Source organism: Mus caroli, unplaced genomic scaffold, assembly GCF_978045245.1.
Source record: "Mus caroli unplaced genomic scaffold, Mus_caroli_1 scaffold_7, whole genome shotgun sequence".
Taxonomy (NCBI): domain Eukaryota; kingdom Metazoa; phylum Chordata; class Mammalia; order Rodentia; family Muridae; genus Mus; species Mus caroli.
The window spans coordinates 63,553,426-63,566,998 of NW_028227262.1; the positions used below are offsets into that span (position 1 = coordinate 63,553,426).

At 40.0% G+C, this 13,573-nt stretch overlaps 1 pseudogene; it reads right to left on the reverse strand.

Moving 5' to 3' along the window:
• Positions 1 to 466: 466 nt before the first annotated feature.
• On the reverse strand, positions 467 to 920 carry LOC147003936 (large ribosomal subunit protein eL34 pseudogene; annotated as a pseudogene).
• Positions 921 to 13,573: the final 12,653 nt, after the last annotated feature.

Consider the following 13,573-nt stretch of genomic DNA (forward strand, 5'->3'; position numbering starts at 1 on the left):
TGTTAGGTTTACTTGGAAGCTCTGACTCAACTTTAGGATTAGTGAAAATTAAACTTCATACTCCAGCCAGAACCAATTTCCTCTTCAGATCTTTCCATTTTGATCAGGTCCTCCATATTGCAATTGTTTTGGATTAAAATTCCAAAAGAACCAAGCTATTCAATTACTAAGTCTTTTTGTTTGTTTGTTTGTTTGTTTGTTTTTTGAGACAGGGTTTCTCTGTAGTTGTTGCTGTCCTGGAACTCACTCTGTAGCCCAGGCTGGCCTTGAACTCAGAAATCCGCCTGCCTCTGCCTCCCAATCAATTACTAAGTCTTAATGATTGAGAGTCCAGCTTAAGAGGACACCAGATTTTCTTAGGAACTTTATATTGCTAAGATATCTATTGATGATTGACTATTTAGAAGCACACACAAAATAAATTGAAGTACTTAACAGTTTGAATGGACTGCTTCTCTACCTCTACTTCTTTCTTTTTTTTTTTTTTTTTTTTTAGACCAAGTCTTGATTTTTATTACTTAAAAATTTTGCATGTCTATTTTGCTTTCTGACTCTGTGCTTGTGCCTTCAACACTTTCACAACGATTTTCTGCTCCTCAATAAGGAAACCCGCTTGATCCTGTCACAGACACACTTGGCACACATGGACCCACCATAGGCCCTGCTGATGTGCTTCTTCGTCTTAGACAATCTCATAAGGACTTTGGGTCGCACAGCACGAACCCCTCGAAGTCTGCCTGGGCACACGCCACATGCGGATTTAGGAGCTTTCCCAACCTTCTTGGTGTAGAGGTAAACAATCCTGTTGCCAGGGGTTCGAGACAGCCTAGTTTTGTTAGAGGCTGTGTTGTAGGAAAGCCTACGGCGGTATGTCAAGCGCTGGACCATCCTGAGTGCCTCTGAGCACCGTCCCCGGAAGAGGAAAAAGCTACTTCTTTCTAAAGTAGGAAATTTGTTTATAATCTTGAGGTTGGGAAGAGCTCCACAGTCATGGAGTCAATAAAGAGTGTGTATAACAGCATAATTACAGTCCAACTAATGTTTAAACATCAACAAAAAAAAAAAAATCCTCAGACAAAAATGAAAAAAGCACAAAAAAGACATGAGAAACATAAATGGCAGATCTGAAATATTTTTAAAAACACACTTCAGAGTATTGGCAGATATTAGAAAGCCGAGTCCTCGGCAAGGGCCTGGGATAACACAGTACACTCACTCAGGCCTGCTGAATGGGAACTTTAAAAACTTTCCAGGGGGCTGGTGAGACAGCTCAGTGGTTAAGAGCACTAACTGCTCTTCTGAAGGTCCTGAGTTCAAATCCCAGCAACCACATGGTGGCTCACAACCATCCACAATGAGATCTGATGCCTTCCTTCTTCTGGAGTGTCTGAAGACAGCTACAGTGTACTTACATATAATAAACAAACAAACAAACAAACAAACAAACAAATCTTAAAAAAGAAAAACCTTTCCAGAGAGGACAAGGTTAGAGACAGAAGAGAGTAGAGCATAGATTATAGACTGCAATTTAATTTTGATTAGATAACTCGGTAGGTTTTGTAACCTCTTGGTCAGGTTAATTTACATTTTGCTCAGTCATCATTTAGATTTTAATATATATCTGCATAAAACAATGCAACACAATCTATAAAACGTCACCCACGTGATGCTTGCACATCTACACAGGCAAAACCATTCATGGACACAAAGGAACCTCTTTCCCCTGTGCTTGTCTCTGTGTCCCTAGTGTTGACGCTCTTCTTCTGTGGCAACAACAGTCAGAAAGGAATGATGCTTTTAAAGCACCTGCTCCTGAGTAGTCAGTCCTGGGAATGGATTCCTATCGTGGACATGCCCTTCTCATCACAGCATCCCATATGTCAAATTCAATATTAGAGCTGTGTGTGGATGGACAGGTCTGTGTGCTAATGTTGGAAAGAGAGCAAATCAATATCTCTCTCTCTCTCTCTCTCTCTCTCTCTCTCTCTCTCTCTCTCTCTCTCTCTCTCTCTCTCTCTCTCTGGTTTTTCAAGACAGGGTTTCTCTGTGTAGCCCTGGCTGTCCTGGAACTCACTTTGTAGACCAGGCTGGCCTCGAACTCAGAAATCTGCCTGCCTCTGCCTCCTGAGTGCTAGGATTAAAGGCGTGAACCAACATGCCTGGCGATAGAGAGCAAATCTCTTAAAAGCCTCTCTTTCTTTTGACTTGGAAGGAATGTACACTGTGCCATACCAGAGTTTGGAACTATGGCAGACACTTAAAAGACAAATAGCATTCACTCAAAACAACAACAAAACAACAACAACAACAACACACATACGTTTAATTCAGGCAGGAATAAATAAAAAGAAATTTTGTACTCTTATATGAGATTGAGTATTGTGCAGCTTAACCATAGAATCCCATTTCCAGTATACATGTAACCACTTCCAGTATACATGTAAAAGACTCACAGAGAACTCCCCTATCCCATGCCTCTGACACGTCCTTGAGATGCCCCACAGTAGTGGGGATATCAAACCTGAAGAGGCCACTCCCTGTAGCCAAGCAGGAACCCTATTGGAGATATATGGACACTAACCCACCCACAAAACTTATCCCAAAATTCATCCTGTCTACAAAAAATGCAGGGATGGAGTATGGAGCAGAAACTGAGGGAATGGCCAATCAATAATGGGTCCACTTAGAGACCCATTCTGTGGGCAAGCACCAAACCCTGACACTATTGCTAATACTCCTGTTATGCTTGCAGACAGAAGCCTAGCCATGGCTCCACCCAGCAGCTGACTTGGACAGATGCAGATACCCGCAGCCAAACATTGGAGGGCACTTGGGAACTCTCCTGTAAGAGCTAGAGGAAGAACTGAGGGCGTTGAAGGGGATAGCAACTCCACAGGAAGACCAACAGTCAACTAACCTGGACTCTTGAGGGCTCCCCGAGACTGAACCACCATCCAAAAAGCATACACAGGCTGGACTTAGGTACCGCACACATTTGTAGCAGGTGTGCAGCTTCGTCTTCATGTGGATCCCCCAACAAATGGAGTTGGAGCTGTCCCTAAAGCTGCTGCTGTCAGTAAAATATGTTCCCCTAACCGTGCTGCCTTCGGGCCCCAATGGGAGAGGATGTGCCTAGCCCTGCAGAGATTTGATGTATCAGAGTTGGGGAATACCCAGGATGGGGAGGCTCTATCCTCTCAGAGGATAAAGAGGAGGACAGGCGACAGGAATGGAAAGTGAAAAAACAGACACAGAAGGACAAAGATCTGACTGCTTGTTTTATGTGCTGGCCAAATGAGCTGAGTGTTCAGCAGAGCCCAGGCAAATGTTCAGATACTCCATGGAATATTTTGCAGTGAGTAACCACCTGGGTCAGACAGATATACCTGTGACTAGATGTCAATGGATTCTGATTTTATAAACATAAAGCATGAAACAGCGGTGTGCTTTTTATACCTACTGAAATGCATGTACATGTACACATGTGCACAGACACACACACACAGACACACACACACATTTTTAAAAACCCAAGTAACTCAAAATCTGTTTCCAAAAGGTCAGTCATATGATCGAAATGAGAATGAGCACAGGGAAAATTTTTAAAAGGGAGGCCATGACTGGGAACACATTTAATTAAACCATCCTTACACGAAGGGGGGGTGGTGGTGTACGTTTTGTTTTGTTCTACCAAGCATAATAGTATATACCTATGTCCTAGAATTTGGGAGACTGAGGCTGGAGGATTATGAGCTTGAGATCAGCTTTGGGTTACACAGTGAAACACATATGTCAAATAGAGATGAAGATGATGAAGAGAAGGGAAAAATAGAAATGGTACGGACACTGGCCAGCCTTTCTCTCACCAGTTCTGAAAGGATTCACATAACAAAACTGGAGGGTCAGATGAACTTTCAGGCAGAAAATAAAAATTAAGGAGACTTGGAAATCCGCCTTCTCTGCTCACCTATCAATGTCAAGCTAAGCTTCGGTGGGAGGTGGGAAGCTGGAGAGTTGGCTCAGTGGGTAAAGGTTCGTTTTGTTTCTGCAGAGGATTGGGGTTTGACTTCCAGCTCCTGCATGGTGGCTCACAACCATATAAAACTTTAGTGCCTGGAGATCTAAAGTCCTCTTCTGACTTCCATGGGCACTAGGCAAGCTCCTGTGGTACACCTACATACATTTAGGCAAAACACTCACACACATACAATAAAAACAAACACACACACACACACAAACACACACACAAAGTTCTATGGTTTCTTTTTAGGAAATATATCTGGGCAAAGGTATCCAAATACTTGGTGGAGGAAAATCGTCCTTGCAACTAACTAATGATGTCAGGCAGCTGGATCGCAACATGCAAAGGAATAAAGCTGTACCCACACAATCTTTTAAAAGAAGCTAAAGCTGACGTAAACTAAATAAAAAAATTATAGGCTCACTAGAAGAAAACCAAGGAGCACTTTTGTGTTCTGACTTCGGGTTGAGCCTGACCATCAGATATGACACTGAGGAGCAGGTGTGCACAGAATAGGACTTTGCTAAAGGGCTGCACTGCAAGTGAAGCCAACAGTCTGGAGAGCAAAGCAGAAAAAGGGAAGAACAAGCCCAGGAGTGGCACAGGCCTTTAATCTCAGCACTCAGTGGGGAGAGGCAGAGAGAGCTGAGTTTCACTCCTGCTAACTGGTCTATATAGTGAGTCCCAGTGCAGCCTGAGCTACACAGATACTCTGTTTCAAGAAAAATAAAGAAAGAACATATTTTCAGATCATATCCCCATTGAAAGATTTGTAATCAGGGTTTGTAGAGGACTCACACAACTTGACTAAAGGAATACTACCAAAGCCAAGTGACATAAGTAAAATTAAGAGCCAGCCTTACTGTATTTCCTGTTTTAAAACATTTCCCTTTTATGTACAATTTAAAAAACAAACATGGGCTGGTGAGATGGCTCAGTGGGTAAGAGCACCAACTGCTCTTCCGAAGGTACTGAGTTCAAATCCTAGCAACCACATGGTGGCTCACAACCATCCATAACAAGATCTGACGCCCTCTTCTGGAGTGTCTGGAAACAGCTACAGTGTACTCATATATAATAAAATAAAATAAATAAATCAAAAACAAACAAACATATACTGTCAGGTATGGTTGCACAAGTCTATAATTCCAGAAAACAGGCAGAGAGTTTTCTTTTGAGTTCAAAGCCATATGAAATAAAATAAATAAATCTTTTTTTTTCAGTAATAACTACCAGAAAACACAAAATATAAAAACTGACTCAAGAAATAGATATCTCAGACTTATATTGAGTCAGTTTTTAAAAAAAGGCCTCCAAAGAAAAATATATGATCTGTAGCAATTAAATTCTATCAAACACATAAAGAATTAACATTAGATCGCAGCATTAATCCTAATACTCATTATCAAACCACAGCAAGGCGACATACGCATTCCAGAAGGCTGGTATTATCCTGACAGCAAAAGCAGCAAAGACATCACAAAAAAACCCAAAACAAAACAAAACAACAACAACAAAAAAACACTATACGTTACAAGAATATGGATAGAAAAAGTCTTCTTCAAAGTCTAGCAAACTCAATCCTATGGCACTTGAAAAGTACTGCGTAACAGAGCAAAATGGGAAAGACAGGAGGAATGCAAATTTGGCTCAACATGTGATTATCAACGAATACATAACACATCAATAGAAAATGGGAAGAACAGAAAGTTGATGATCATTTCAATAGATGCCAAATTTGACTAATATCAAAATCTTTTTATAATAAAAATAAAATCCAAGCTAGCAAAAGGAAACTTCCTCAATATAACCAAAGTCACAAGAGAAAACCCCACAATAACATATTCTCAATTCTGAAAGTATTCCTCCTGAGAACATGCACAAGGGTAGCTTTTTTTTTTTTTTAACCATTCAACACTCTACTACAAGTTCTCTGTAAATCAGCTGGAAAAATCAAAATCTTCCAAACTGGAGAGGAGAAGAAAGACTGTCTATTTGCAGGTGACAGGAAAGTCTGTATGTTCTACAAGAAAATTAAAGAGTTAACAAATCAATTCAGTAACGTTGTAAGGTACAAAATCAACATGTAAACATTAGCTATGTATCTCTACACCAAAAAATAATCCAAAAATGAAGTTAAATTTTTATACTTACAAAATCATTAGAACGAATAAGATATTTACGAGTAGATATTTACAAGTCCTCTAAAGGGACTCTGAGTAGTCAAAACAATCTTGAAAACAGGGTGGTTTTTGCTATCAAAACTTATGATGAAGATAACTTAATCCTAACTGTGGTGCTGGCATGATAAGGAAAACAAACCAATGAGACAGAACTGAGTGCCCCAATGTGGACACACATACACACACGATCAAGATTTCTAATGACAGTGCCAAGGAACAAAAAGAGAAAATAGTCTAAATAAATGATTTTGCCAGAACTATACACAAACATGCCGAAGAATGAAAGTAGACCTTTTCTGTATACCATGAATAGACTGAATTCCTAAATATAAAAGCTAGATTAAAAAGACAAGAATCTTATGACATTATATCTGGCAACAATTTCCTGGTTATGATCCCCCCAAAACATGGGTAAGAAAAAGTAATGCTGAACCATTAAATCTGCTGTATGTCAAAAGACACAATCAACAAAGTGACTGTGTGAGAGGTGGCCTACAGAGTGGCAAGATATATTTTCAGATTATATATACATTTAGTAAGGGACTACCATATAGAAAAGTCCAACAACTACAGAACAAAAAATCTAGCTGCTAAATTTCTAAAGGTCAAAGGACTTAAAAACAAGTTATACAAATGGTTAAAATGCACACAGAATGTCCGGTAGGCATGTAAATAAACCACAGCGAGAAACCACCTTATACTCAATAGTATAGCTAGTAGATAACATCCAAAAATAAAACAAAAACCAAAACAACAACAAAACGATAAATAAGCAGCCACAAAAGAGCAGTGAGGCCTGCAGGAGCCCTCAGTAATCACTGCTGGCTGAAGCATAAAAGGACAGGCACTGCAGTCTTGCCAGTTGGACAGTTTCTCAGTAAGACACAATTACCACACGATTTGTTATTTCCATTCTTGGGTGTACCTCAAAGAACTGCATACGGGGATTCCAGGATCAGCCCCATTCACAATAGCTGAGGCATTGCAAGTGCCCGAGTGTCTATCATTGGATTTGTAAATAGATTTTTTAAAAGTGTGTCATATATACATAACATGAAAAACTCAAGTACTGTTTGTGCTTTGACATAGATGAGTCTTGAAAAAAATGTAAAAAGGGTAGAACTGCAGCTTAATGGTAGAACTGCCTCAAAAGGAGTTGTCCTATGTTCAATCCCTGGGGACAGGGGCGCCTGACAAGAATCATATACTATACGATTGTGTTTATATGAAATAACCAAACAGACAAGTCCCCAGAGACAGAAGCAAATTATTGACTCCCAGAGGATAGGGGGAGGGCAGAGGTTAGATGATTACTATAAGCCCCAAATGTTACGAAATTGTTTAATTGGGGTGTGTGGGGGGAACAATCTGGCCTCTGGAGCTAGGTCTCAGCTTCTGAGTACTTTTTGAGTACAGATCTGTACCATGATGCTCATCTCAAAGTATAAACTTTGCAGTATATGGTCATACATAAATCTTCAAGCAGGATCCTTTCCCCTCTTTCCAGCATTGTTTCCAGTTTTTTATTACTTAAAAAACACTATTAATTAACACACATAATCCCTGTCATTTCATATCTACCAAACTCTCAATTGTGGGAAATATTGCTTATGAGAAACTTCATCTCCTATCTCCTTCCCTCTATTCTTGTGATCTCCATGCAGTCCTACTGACAAAATATTTTTGAGAACAAATTGCCAAAATAATTTAATTCTCCTGGGTGACAAAGACAGTCTATCATGGCCAAAAGCCTGGATCAACCGGACTGTGTCAATGGTGGATATGGAGCTGCTCCTCTCATTTAAAGGCATGTCCCTATCAGTCGGGGTCAATACATCCGAGTCCACAGGAGAATCAGTGCTGGAAAAAATGTTGGGACTATCTATGAGAGGCTTACTTTCCTCTGAGGGTCTAGAATCCAAGGAGGTATTGCTGACATTATTAAACCCTGGCTCTTTCCTCAGGGTGTACTTATCTAGTTTAATCTGCTCAATCTTAAACTGACTGGATTTCCCACCTTGATGAGGAGAAAACACTTTGCTTTTCCTAAAGTCCCCTGTACTCTGGCCCCTCTCTAGGCTCTTACTCCACTTCCTGTGCTGCTTGCCTTTCTGTTTTTGTTGCCTCCTCCCAGTCCACCCCCTGGCTCCATGTCCCCCTCTGCTATCATCTTGTGCACTTTCTGAGGCCCGGAGTGAGTGTGTGATGGGATTCTGAAGCAGTTTAGCCAAGCGATCAAGTCGTTCCACCAAGGAGAGCTCTTTCGTATCACAAGCACCAGATGGATTCTGCTGCTTCTGTCGCTCCTGGTACCTGTTCCAGAGTTCATTCAAACTCACGGGGCACTCAGTTGTTAGCTCTGCGGTGACCTTCTGATCCTTCTTTTGGTCATTTGCTTGTCTTTTGCCTTTTGGGTCTCTGGCCTGATTCTTGATAGTATGTATTTTCTCATGGTCTCCCAAATTCAAATTGATGCTGAGGCTCTTAATTCTGGTGTAATCCATCTTGGTCTTGTCCAACTTGTCCGAACTTGGGCCAGGGGGAGGAAGGCAGCTATGTCCTGAATGATGGTGAAAGAAATCCTTCCAAGAATGTTGCATGAAAACACTCCTTCCCAAAGATTCCTGGCAGAAGTCTTGCTCATGGGGCAGGTGCACTGGATGATGGAAGTAAAACTTGGCTGATCTGAAGACAGAGTGAGTAGTGTTCTCAAATGCAGAATGACATTCAGATTCTGAAGAAAAAAAAGAAAAGAAATTTTTTGAAAGAATTTATAGCCGGGCGTGGTGGCGCATGCCTTTAATCCCAGCACTTGGGAGGCAGAGGCAGGCGGATTTCTGAGTTCGAGGCCAGCCTGGTCTACAGAGTGAGTTCCAGGACAGCCAGGACTACACAGAGAAACCCTGTCTCGAAAAAACAAAAAAAAAAAAAAAAAAAAAAAAAGAAAGAATTTAGAAATATTTGTATTCCCTTTATAAATACTGTCCTGTTTTTTCTTTAGACATAGAACATGTGCTTAACAATGTCTGAGTCAAAATATAAGGATTTGGATAAACTCCAATACTGTATGACAGATCTGGGACTGGACCTCAGCTCTAAAAGTGCTTGCCTGGCATGCACAAAGTGCTGGGTTAAATTCCTAGCATGGTCTAAACTGCACTTACAATCCCAGCACTCAGAATATTGAGACAGAATGATCAGGATCCAGGTCACCCTCTGCTACACAACCAATTCAAGGCCAGCCTGAACAAATTACATGGTAGCCTATATGAAAAATGAAAAACAAGTGGTCCAAGTACTCAGAGAGTACAGAAGCCATTGGACATCTGTGAGTTCAAGGCCGGCTTAGTCTATACAGTGAGTTCTAGGACAGCCAAGAATACTTTGTCTCAAAAAAAAAAAAAAAAACAGTATATATATGGATTGAAGTCTACCATCATGTGACAAAGATGACCTCAAGCACAGCCCCTTTAGTTCTCTACACTATAATTAGTTAGTTGCTGAGGCTCTTGGTTCTGTTAGTAGTTAGTAGTAAATCCACCACTTATTCTATTTAGACTACTTTCTGTATATGTTCTTTCTTTAAAAAATTGTGGGGCTGGTGAGATGGCTCAGTGGGTAAGAGCACCAGACTGCTCTTCCGAAGGTCCGGAGTTCAAATCCCAGCAACCACATGGTGGCTCACAACCATCTGTAATGAGATCTGACTCCCTCTTCTGGAGTGTCTGAAGACAGCTACAGTGTACTTACATATAAATTAATAAATCTTAAAAAAAATTGCATCCTGCTAGTAAGATAGAGATGGGTATTTCCAGCTTAAAACAAAAACAAAAAACCTTGAGGTTTCATCATCAGCATCAAGTGGGTGAAGTAAAAAAAAAATTATTTTAAATCTTCACTTTTGAGCAATCATCACTCCATATCACAGTATGTACTGTTGAATACAATCATATATTATAGTTTACTAGGCTGACTATGGTTCTCTGAACCACATTCAAATTTCATCCCTGATTGCTGGACCATTCAAAGTCATGGCATTCAAAAAACCCTTGTACTGGCTCATGCCTCTGTTCCTCTTCACAACTGAGCTGCTAAAGTAGAAAACATGTATTTCCCTGTTCTCTTTCCCAAACCATTCTCTCCAAATTCCTACTGAATTATAATAGCTCTATGTGACCAATGGCCTCTTCATAGAGCCAACTCTTATCTAGAATATGCTCATGCACTAAATTCCCTTTCAAGACACAAATACCCGTCTTCATGGGTTTTTTTAATCACTTCAGTGTCAATATCTACTCTTAGATTTATATTTCAAGCCATGATTTCTCTCAATCAATTCATATCTATGTATCATATGTATCACTTTGATGTATAGTCAGTCACCTTAATTTTTAAATGTCTTTAACTGAATTCCATTCTAGTCTTTACTAAGAAAGCCATAAAAATAATTAGAACTAATAAAAGATCTCAGTAAGGTTTCAAGATAAAAATATGTGTTTATAATTTGAATTTTATGTACCTACAGTAAATAAACTGAAACTAAGCATGTCTAGCACAAACATAAACATGTAACAAAGGATACCTAGCAAATATAGCTATGTGTGTGTTGTGGTGGTTTGAAAGGGAATGTCCCCTAAAGGCTCAGGCATATGAATATTTGGTTCTTATTGGAGGCACTGTTTAGAAGGCTTAGAAGGTGTGGCCTTGCTAGATAAAGTATATCCCTGGGGACAGGCTTCAAAGTTTCAAGGTCTTACACCATTCCCAGCTCATTCTCTATGCTTCCTATTTGCACACTTTTAAGATTCACATCTTAGTTTGCTGTTCTCGTGGCTATACCTGCCTTCCCCACCAAGTGGCCACACTTCCCTACCATGATCATGATGGCCTCCTCTCCCTGTGGAACATAGGCCCAAATAAACCCTTCTTTAAGTTGCCTTGGTCGTGTTTTATCACAATAGAAAGGAAACTAAAATAAAAGTGTTTTTAACTATCAGTATGACTATTCACTACATCAAACAGAAAAGCAATTTATATAATGTAATACATATATAATATACATAAGTAAACACACACACCATATGCATGTGTGTATATATACCATAAAATAAAGTTGAAAGTCCAACACATCCTAGATCAAACTTTACCATGAATCAACAGTAATCAAGACAGTTTGGTACTATCACGAGGATCAAAGCATTACATCAACATTAATTTTGGGCTATTTTGCTTAGTGTATCTCCTTACAAAGTTTATCCATGTTATAGCACACTGACGATTTCCTCATGAAGAAGGCATAATATCCATTTTTAAATATAAATCACATTTTTTATTGTTGTTTTGTTTGAGGCAAGGTCTAGTTATGTACTCTATAATGACCTTGAATTGGCTATGTAGATCACTGTGGCCTCTAATTTGTAATCCTCCTGCTCTGCTTTCAGAGTGCTTGCATTACATGCATAGAGCACTCTCTGAAAGCTCTTCATTGACCAAGAATTCACTTTCTCCTTATCCATTATCTGATGGACAGCTGGATCACTCCTACCTCTTGGTTATAATAAATAACTATAATAACCATGTGTGATGTTTGAGATCTTGCTTTAAATTCTTTTGAATATATGCCCCAAAGTGGGACTGCTACATTTGTATGGTAATTGTTTACTTTTTTTTTTTTTTTTTTTTGGTTTTTTCGAGACAGGGTTTCTCTGTGTAGCCCTGGCTGTCCTGGCACTCACTTTGTAGACCAGGCTGGCCTCGAACTCAGAAATCCCCCTGCCTCTGCCTCCCGAGTGCTGGGATTAAAGGCGTGCGCCACCACGCCCGGCTCTACTTTTTTTTTTTTTTTTTTGAGAGAGAGAATACATTGTTCTCCAGAACAACTATACCATTTTACATTTTGCTGAGGTTTGGTCTGTAACTATGTGTTGTAATGCTTAAATTCTGTACCCAAAGGGGTAGGCCTATGAGTGAATTCTCATGTTTACAAGCCTTTGCTGTGCAAACCTTGTTACTTGATTTAAAACTATTGGTTAAATAAAATTGGCTACAGCAAATTACTGGAGGGTTTAGAGGTAGGTGGGTTTTGAGTTTCCAGGTTGGGGTGGAGATGAGAGGAAGAGAAGAGAGACCACGAAGAGAGAGACAAGAAGGCACCATGAGAAGTGGTTACCATGAGCACATGGCCAGGAGAAACAGCAAATACTTGGGATACATCACTGGGGAGGGAGCCAGGCCAGCAATTAGAAAAGATTAGGGGTGACCCCCAATAATTGTCAAAGCCAAGTAAAATAACCATAGTCTGAGGCTCATTTATTTCCAAGCTAGTCGGGGATAAGCTTAAATTGGTTGTATAACATTCTTGCTGGTGATGCATGAATTCCATATTTTTCCTAACAATTCTTTTGGTAGCTTTTCTTACATAGTGTGAGCTGTTAGTTCCTTGTCGTTTTGAACTGCATTTCTCTTCAATTAGTTGAGTGCATTATGTATTTTCTTGGGTCATGTCTATTTTCTTTGGAGAACTATTTGTTTAACTCCTTGTACATTTTTAAGTCAGGTTTGTTTTTTGTTTTCAAGGCACACATGCTCCTTATAAATTCTATGTTTAACTCTCAGCAAATACTTTGGGAAGCTCTTGCGAGCATCCGACTCGACCAGCAAGAACAATGCTGCAACAGGATCCTTCTGCACACGTTTATTGGGAGAGCTGAAGAGACCCCAAGCCCAGAACTGGTGCTGCTTATATAGGCCTAGGAGAGGCGTGTCTCACACCCGGATTGGTTATGCTCTATGCCTCATTTGCATGTTCCTCATCGATTGGCTACTCTCTCTCAGTATCTCACAGTACCTCATTAACATACCTCATTTGCATGTCTCACATCTGATTGGTTATTCTCTCAGTACCTCATTATCATACCTCATTTGCATGTCTCACATCTGATTGGTTAACTCTTAGTACTTTGCAGAGCCTCATTATCATGCCCGGGCCAGGCAGTGTTTTGGCGAAAAACTTTACTGCATAAGTAAGCATTGCTTGTTTGCCCAAACTTATGCGTGGTGGCCAGCAGTAGCCTGCACCACTCTGCAACGGCACATGTGGCTTCCCACAGGAAGCCTTGCTTCAGTTTCATTTGTCCATGACAGCTTTTGCTGTCATGCAAAGAAGTGATTACCAAACACAGTTTCTTGAAGCTTTTCTTTTATGTCTTCTACTAGTTTTTGGATTTCAGGTCTTGTGTTTATATCTCTAATTCTTCTTGATGTAAGTTTTATGTAATGATTTAACTTTATTCTTTTAATGTGGTTATCCAGTTTTTCTATACTCTCAGTTGGAAAGCCTATCCTTTCCTCACTGCATAGCAGTTATATC